The sequence below is a fragment of the Meles meles genome, chromosome 9 (genome assembly GCF_922984935.1).
Source record: "Meles meles chromosome 9, mMelMel3.1 paternal haplotype, whole genome shotgun sequence".
Taxonomy (NCBI): Eukaryota; Metazoa; Chordata; class Mammalia; order Carnivora; family Mustelidae; genus Meles; species Meles meles.
The window spans coordinates 54241574-54251002 of record NC_060074.1 but is presented as its reverse complement, the minus strand read 5'-3'; the positions used below and the strand labels follow the sequence as shown (position 1 = coordinate 54251002).

At 39.3% G+C, this 9429-nt stretch overlaps 1 pseudogene; it reads left to right on the top strand.

Annotated features, from left to right (window-relative positions):
- The first annotated feature begins 310 nt into the window (after positions 1-310).
- Positions 311-995, top strand: LOC123950409 (annotated as a pseudogene).
- Positions 996-9429: the final 8434 nt, after the last annotated feature.

The window sequence follows — 9429 nt, the reverse complement described above, 5'->3', positions numbered from 1 at the left end:
AAGGGCATAGCTTAATAATGCATGTGTTTGTCTTCCCTATGGTGAACACTAGGACAAACTCTGAGGATTGCTTGGATTGTGTTTTCCCATCAGCACCTACCACAGTATCTGACACGTTCTCAGTAAATGAAAAATTTACAGTGAATGAAATTCCAAAATTACGTATTCATTCTTTATGACTCTGAACATCAAATTTTCATCTAGTTATTGGTCAATGGATCCTTCTAGGGCATTTGAAGATCCAAGGTGATCAAGATATAATTTGATAAAAGGCTCTTTAAAAGCAAACTCCAGGGCACTTCAGGTAAAGATGGAGTGCTTTTCTCAGACTACCTTCAGCCCATATTGTAGACCTGTCCAGACTGAAAATGTTTTGGCTGATATAGGTGAAGGAGCTCCTTCGGTGGGAATTAAAGCTGCAAATGGTGTGGTATTAGCAACTGAGAAGAAACAGAAATCCATTCTGTAAGATGAGTAAAGTATACACAACATGGAACCAATTACTAGTCACATAGGCTTGGTGTATAGTGGCATGGGCCCAGATGACAAAGTGCTTGTGTACAGAGCTCAAAAACTAGCTCAGCAACACTATCTCATTTACCAAGAACCCATTCCCACAGCTCAACTGGTACAGAGAGTAGCTTCTGTGATGTAATAATACACTCAGGTAGTGTTCATTCATTTGGAGTTTCTTTACTAATTTGTGGTTGGAATGAGGTGCAACCATATTTATTTCAGTCAGATCTATCTGGAGCTTACTTTGCCTGGAAAGCCACAGCCATGGGAAAGAGCTATGTCAATGGGAAGACTTTCCTCTAGAAAAGATATAATGAAGACCTGGAACTTGAAGATGGTAATCATACAGCCAGATTAACCCTAAAGGAAAGTTCTAAGGGCAAATGACAGAAGACAATACAGAGGTGGGAATTTGCAATGCCAGATCCAGGAGGCTTACTCCCATTGAAGTTAAGCATTGCTTGGCTTCCATAGCCTAATAACAAAGGGACTGAAAAATCTGGAATTTCAGAGAGTCCCTCTACTTAAACATGTTTAAAGTATGTTTTGTTGTACAGACTTTTTGCATACTTATTTCTACGTGGTTTGATGGAGTGATGTTTTTAAAATGACACTTATAAATTAAAATAAACTGTTAAATTAAAAAAAAATACAGGGGCGCCTGGGTGGCTCAGTGGGTTAAAGCCTCTGCCTTCGGCACAGGTCATGATCTCAGGGTCCTGGGATCCAGCACCGTCGGGCCCCCTGCTCAGCGGGGAGCCTGCTTCCCCCCTCTCTCTCTGCCTGCCTCTCTGCCTACTTGTGATCTCTGTCTGTCAAATAAATAAATAATTTAAAAAAATTAAAAAATACATAGAAGCAAACTCCAAATGTTGTATGAGATTTTTTTAATTTTCTTTTCTTCCCCCCCCAAGTTATAAGGAAAAAGAAACTTGAAAAAAATCTCAAATGACTTTGCTTTTTATAGAACAAAAATCAAATGAGCTACTGTGTTTATAGCACATTATTGTAGAACCGTGTAAAATGTATTGAACTTTTTCCATCAGGGATAATCTTTTACATAGTAATATACTGATATAAGATCATCTTAGCTGCCATTCCTTTGGAACATTCCTTGGCCAATTAATTTATTCATTTCACAAATAATGTGCCTCTGCTATGTGCAAGTTACTATTGGTCAGGCTAGAGCTAGAGGAGTGAACAAAATACCTTCCTGCCCTAGTGGAGCTTATATTCTAGTGGAAGATATAGGACATAAACAGAGTAAATAACTAAATTACAGGATATAATATGATTACTCCTATCTGACATCATAAAAAAAAAACCCAAAATGGATCAAAAAACAAAAATGTGAGAGTTGAAACTATACGACTCTTAGTAGAAGACATAGGAATTCATATTTATGCCCTCAGATTAGGCGAAGAATTCTTATATATGACACCAGAAGCCCAAGCAACAAAAGAAAAGTAGATAAATTAGGTTTCATCAAAGTTGAAAATTTTCATGCATCAACGGACACTATCAAAATAGTGAAAATATAATCTAAAGAATTGGAGAAATATTTGCAAATCATATATTGATAAGAGTCTAAGACATAGAATATATAAAAAATTCTTACAACTTAACAAAAAGAATGAACATCCTAGTTAAAAAATGGGTAGGGGCGCCTGGGTGGCTTAGTGGTTTAAGCTGCTGCCTTCGGCTCGGGTCATGATCTCAGGGTCCTGGGATCAAGTCCCACATCGGGCTCTCTGCTCAGCGGGGAGCCTGCTTCCCTCTCACTCTCTCTGCCTGCCTCTCTGCCTACTTGTGATCTCTCTCTGTCAAATAAATACATAAAATCTTTAAAAAAAAAAGGGTAAATATTTTTCCAAAGAAGATATACAAATTTCCAGCCACTGTAACTGAAGATACTCAACATCATTAATCATTAGGGAGATGGAAATAAAAATCACAATGAGACACCACCTAACACCCACTAGAATGGTTATAAAAGTGGGAAAAAAAGTAAGCATTGGCAAGATGTGGAGAAAGTGATATCTTTGTATCTTGTTGGTGGGAATCTAAAATTGTGCAACCACTGTGGAAAGCAGTTTGACCGTTCCTCAAAAAGTTAAACCTAGAATTACTCTATGATCCAGCAACTCCATGCCTAGGTGTATGCTCCAAAGAATTGAAAACAGGTGTTCAAACAAAACCGTACAGGAATGTTCATAGCAGCACTATACACGATAGCTAAAAGGTGGAAGACATACGGATGTCCATCAAGGAATACACAGATAAAGCAAATGTGTTATATCAGCCTAATAGAGTATTGTTCGGTCACAAAATGGAACAAAGTACTGACACACGCTGCCATGTGGATAAACCCTGGAAGCATGACTCTAGGAGAAAGAACACAATAGATCACATCTGGCATGATTCCATTTATATGAAATAGCCCGAGTTGGCTGGAGCATAGGTGATAGAATTTGATGACAGTTTATGTATGCTATATTACAACAAGAAGAATGAAGAATGACTCCGAAATCTTTGGTTGGAATAACTGGAAAAATGGAGCTGCCATTTGTTGAGATGAGGTGGGTTGAAGGAAAATGAAATTGGTTTTGGAGGTAAGTTCAAAAGACCTATTTGATGCCCAAGGGGAGGTTCTGAGCAGGTAGTCGGATATCTGATTCTGGTATTCAGGGGCGTGGTCTGAGCTCGATCACATTTAAAACTGTATGACTTGAATCAAGTCACCAGAGTGTGGTTAGATGTAAGAAGGGTTACAAAGAGCACTGAGACGTTTTCACCTTCAGAGCTTGAGGAGCTGAGGGGCTGCAAAGGCCTAAGAAGCCAGCTGGGATTTTATCCCATTCTGATGGCTCTAACAATCATTTTTCTTCAGGTAATTATTAAAGCTAAGTCACCAGCTCCAACCTCTCCCCAAGGCCAGGATAGCATTTTTCGCTTTTATTTGTACCTTATAACTTGGTTCTGGCAGAATCTCTGACCCAATATACTATGTTGCTGATTCTCTGTCAACCCCTTTGTACTATTCAGTCCTCATTCCTGTTTTTCATGTGCATTCCACGGGGAAGAGCAGCGCCATTTCCCAATGACCCCCGCTTGAAACATCAAAAACACATATGACCCGTATTCCCATATACCACATGGTAACTCCGACTCTCACCTAGACACTCACCTAGACGTTTACAAGAGGTTTCCAGGCTGTCTTTCCTTCCTCTCACTCTCCCTTCCAACCAGTCCTGGGCACTGTTGGAAGTTTGAAGCAGATGTCAGTAATGTTATTCTCGCAAACCCCTTAATGTCTCCTCTCTGCCTACCAAGATGAACATTTCAAGGCCTTTCCAAATGCAACCACATCTTCATTTACAATCTTGTGCTCATTTTCCCTATAGACCCACTCCTGCAAACACCAAACTCTTCAGATTTGGGTCCCTTTCCTATCACTCTATTTTCCTTCCTAATCTTTATCTAAATCCTAGCCATCATTCCAGGCCCTTTTCACATGGGCCTTCAAACCTGGCATGCATAACTTTTATTATCCACAGGCCATGTGAGCTATTTCATGCCCGTGAGAAGGGTTTACATTTGATAGTTCTTATAACCCAGTGAGGTCTGATTCATTTTGTCAGTTGAGAGGCTAGGCCTCCTTCTCATAACAGCATCGGGAGTTTCTCATGGGGGAGCTATTTGTATTCCATATTCTTCTCCTGGATTATTTGGGGGATACCAAGAGCACTCTCTTTGGTATAGACACAGTTATGGATTCTAGTCTTGCCCAAACAGCTCTGCTAAATGCTTCAGGGATGAACAGATGATGCAAGCCGGGTGGGTGAGTCACTTTCGATCCTTTACCCTGCTTTACTTCTCTAAATAGCCCTTATCATTAATAATTTTACATACTTATTTCTTTGTCTAATGTGTGTTTTCCGCATTAGACTATGGGCTCCTGGAGGGCAGCTACCCTGTCTATTTTGTTTACAGTTACTGTCTCCTCTAAGCCTGGAACACTGCTTAATACTTACTATGTGCTGAATATTTGTTAAGTGAATAAATTAGTGACCCCAGGTTTACTGCAAGAATTACTAGGAAAAAGACTTGCTTATCTCTGGGCTTGACGATCTGGCCGGATAGAAGTATGGGACTTGGAGTGGTGATTTTGCCACTACAAAGGGGAGCCTGCCTGAGAATGAAGCCGATTCTGGGCCAAGATATAACCAAAAGACAGATTTCTGTCAACATGATTTGAATGCCAGCTGGGTGTGAACTTCCTAATGCTTGAAGAATTTGCCATTTGTGAAGCAATATATTCTTCTCTTCTCCACATATTTTTTCCTTAAGCCAGTTTTAGTCATCGGCAGTAGTCCTGATATATGGTTTATATTACACTCCAATTTGTACAGTGTATCATAGAACTGGAAATTTTTTTAAAAATTTTTTTGTTTGTTTATTTTTGCCAAAGAAAGGAGTGAGAGAGAGCAGGGGAGGGGCAGAGGGAGAAGCAAACTCTCAACTGAGCAGAAAGCCTGATGTGGGGCTCGATTCCAAGACCTGGGGAAGCATGACCTGAGCTGCAGGCAGATGTTTAACTGGCTGAGACACCCAGGTACCCCACAGAACTGGCAATTTTTTAGCCCCTCGGTTCGATATCGGCTACCTGAGGGTAAAGACTGTGCCTCTTACTCCTCTTTTGTAACCACTGACCCACTAATTTCCTGTAGTCACCTGGTCAACATCTGATCAACACTGGTTGCATTAAAATAAAATTATCTGTCTCCATTTGAAAGTCAGAGATATCTTTTCTTACATAATATTTTGGAGAAAGGTATTGATATTCCTGAAGAAAATGTTTGTAGTGTGTCCACATTCCAGTGTTCTTGAAAGGATAAGCCTCAACCTCTTGAAAATATTTTCACTAACATTTTATACTATATTCTATAATAATATATTAATCATGTTAGAATTTTGGATGAGTCAAAAAAAGTTTGCTAAAACTTGGCTCCTTATCAAAAGCCTGGGAAAAATTACTGAAATATTGATATGAGTGCTTCTTTGGTGTGCATGGATTAAAAAAGAGGGGGGAGTCTACTCATTTAACAGAAGGCATGATGTGTTTTTGGATTCATAGATTCATGTAATCCTAATCGTCTGTTATCAACATTCTCATATTTTGGCCTATATTTCTGCTGTGAAATTTGGGCCAAATGAAAGGTTATGGCTGTGCCTGAGTTCATTAATTCTCTCTCACTCTTGCTTGTGACCAGCAGTACCTATGGGTCTGCTGGCCAGAGTTAGAAGCCAAATGATCTCCCTGGGCAAGAAATCAGCAGTGTTGATCTCCAAAGCTCAGGGTTTTAAATTAATTGAAATAGAAAAGCAGCCAAAGATAGAAGGTAGTCTATTCTGGTTGATTAGTATTTCAAGGAGAAGAAAATAAAGACCAGCTATTGTCCTCAAACACGCCCACATGCCAGTGCTTTGCCTCCTTCTCTGCCTCCTCGTCATTTGATCATTAATGCACATATGCCTGTAATTTTATTCTAGCCAAGAAGTCAGAGAAATATTTGACCCAGAAGGAGATTAGAGATCCCTGGGTGCAGAGCACAAACCTGGTGTGCAAGACGTCTGCGCTCCAGGGATAAGCCCAGGAATGAGACCACGCCTCTCTTCTGTGCTCACAGGCACAGTGTCTGACATATGGTAGAGGCTCCACAACCCATTATTTTGATTAGTAAATGAAGAAATAGAGTCCAGCCACTGTCCTTGAGGCAGAACTATATACTATAAAACTCAACTTGTTTTTTGTTTTGTTCTGTTTTTTTTTTTAGTCTTTGAGACTTTCTAAGTGGTTTTGGTACTGTTCACTGATTAACAATAATAAGAGTCAGGATTTTTTGTATTATGTTTCACTGATATATTTATTGCTGCCTGTCAAGATTATTATTATTGTTATTATCTTTAGGGCAGTGCTGCATAGAGTCAGAAAACAGCACTCCACACTTTTTCTTTTTTTAATAATTTCAACTCATTAATATAGAAACCTCTCAGACTTATTTTCCCCTCTAGGTTAAGAAGCCATAACTCCTCAGAAAACCCCCAGCTTTTTTTTTTTTTTTCCCCTAATTGCCTTTCTCTGGATAATCTCCAGTTCTTCCAAGTGCTTCTTTCAAGGGTGTAAAAATCCATTACTGCAGGCTTTCCTGGACAACAACAATTCTGTCCTTGCCCTTTGGTTGACAGAGTAACGTGCCCGGCATTATGGTAATGTGAGGGCCGAGGGACCCGAGTGTTGTTTTCTCCCCATACGCAGTTGCCAGGTTAGATACTATCAATGTTTCCAAATTTACTGCACTGTGGTCTCACATTGACTGAGAAAATTCTTATATGGAAGCAAAGTTTCTTTCTTTTCTTTTGTTTTCTTTTTTTTTTTAACCATCATCCACCAGTTCTTGTAATATGAGAGGCAATTTTCCAATTCTTGCAAACACATCTGTAGGTTGGCGCCCCAACGTCAGGTGCCACAGTCAAGCTTGTTTAAATGGAAGAAGCTGGTCAGGTACCAAGCACCTGCTCTAAGTATTCCATATGGTTTTCCTCCCAGAAGGAATGACCAATCTGAAGCAGCTGTGGGTAATTTTATTCGCCAAAACAAGCTGGGAGCAAAAAAGAAAAATAACATAATTAAAATCTTAAGTGGAACGCAGTACAATCTCATTAATAAGCTATAAAGCATTTAAATAGCTAGTGTGCCTATGTGCTTGCCAGTATTACCACATCATCAAGAAAGTGAAAAATGGACATACATGTTATTCATTAAATCCTCAAAGGTAGGAAACTTGTGGGCTGATTAATTCAAGTAGGTAAATGAAGCCAAGAAGTATGGATCACTTGATGGAAAATAACCAAGTAAATCCATTTCTTGCTCACCTGTCTGCTTGGTGTATGATATAGAAGATATATATCTTCTATATCATACATACATGTATATACACACATATGTATATACATGCATACATAATCATACATATATGTATGATTTTATGATTTTATTTGTTTATTTGAGGGGGGGAGGGGCAGAGGGAGAGAGAAAAATCTCAGACTCCCCACTGAGAGTGGAACCCAACACAGGTGGCTCAATCTAACATCATGACCTGAACCCAAACCAAGAATCAGATGCTTAACTGACTGAGCAACCCAGGTGCCCCTAGAAAAGGTATATATTAAAGGGTGCTATTAGAAAAGGATACATTTGCATCCTCATAGAAGATTTGGAGCAAAATTGTGCGAGTTATCAAGTCAGAGAACATTTCTCGAATGCTCACTCATTGTATTTCAGGCACATGTTGGTAGCTGGTAGTATTCTCTTAAGGCCAGAGTGTTAAAATTTAGTAAGGAAAATGTTCAATAGAAGATCAGAAAATTGCAATAATCACTAAGGCAGAAACAATTTATAGTAGATAATTAAAAACTCCTCCTGTTCCTATATGGAGATGGCTTTATGACGTGACCTTGCTGGTCCCTTCAATCAGTGAACTTTATTTCTTCACCAATTTAATCTGGACTTGCCCTTGTAACTTGCTTTGGACAAAGGAAGCTTAGTAAATGTAACTCAAGTAGAGGTTTGAAAAGTCTTTGTATGTGGGGGCCTATGACAATTGGCTGTTTAATGTGTCACTTGATTGGGCTAAGGGATGTCTACTGAACTTGTTAAACATTATTTCTGGGTGTGTCTGTGAGGGTGTTTTCAGAAGAGATTAGCATTTGAATTGGTGGAAGACTTGACATTCTTCAGTGTGGGTGGGCATCATCCAAACCCTTGATGGCCTTAACTGAACAATAAAGAAGACTCCTTGAGCAGAGACAGCCATCCTCTCCTGTTCTTGGTTCTCAGGCCTTCAGATGCAGAGTGAGTTATACTCCTAGCTTTCCTGATTCTCCATTTTACAGGTGGCAAACTGTGGTGCTTCTCCCTCTCTGTAACCACACAAATCAATTCCTATAATAAAAATATTCTTTTATGTGTATCTCTATATATCTTATTGATTCAGGTTGCCCGGAGAACCCCATTATAGAGCCTTACTCTTTCTACCTGCTGGGAACCCTGAGAATTCCCAGTGAAGAAGCATGGACAATTCTAGGTGAGAGACCAGAGAGAGAGAGAGAGAGAGCAGCTCAAGCACTTCATTGTCTTCATTCAAACATCATGCAGAGAGAGGCTCAGCCATTTTGGCCATCGTGGCCACAGCCCCAGACATTTGAGTGAAGCTAAGCTAGACCACCCAGCCCTTGGCTTAACTACCATAGACCAGAATTGCCAAGACCCCCACAGAAACACGAGAAATAATAAATTGTTTTTGTTTTATTTCACTAAGCTAACAGCAAAGGCTAATTGATACACAAGGAAATAATTATGTACATAACTAAAATTCAACTATAAAATGTGATAGGTAGTGGCGGAATGATTAGATGAATTATAAAAGGTGAGGTTGGGGTGGAAAAGCCTCAAAAGGCAGTGAGGTTTGGAGATTTTTGTGCAGAGTGTTTTGCAAGGATTTTTTTTTTTTCTGCTTCTTTTTCATCCCCAAACCATCTGCAAATCCTGGTCACTTTATATTTAGAATCCTGCAAACACCTTCTTATGCATCTTCCATAAGATTTGTCATTTTGTCCATAATCCAAATAAGTATGCTTAGAGCCATTTGAGTTATATATAAATTCTTTGAGGAATGGAACTATACTTAGTATCATGATTTTTTGATTGTTCAAATAAAGTATTTCGGCTTGGAAGTTAAATAGATCATGCAGTGATTTTAAAGTATGTCCACCGCTTCTTCGACGACCACTGCCCACTTCAAAAGGTGGAGCCCATGTGTGAAGTAATTAGTTTTCCAATCAAGTTAATCT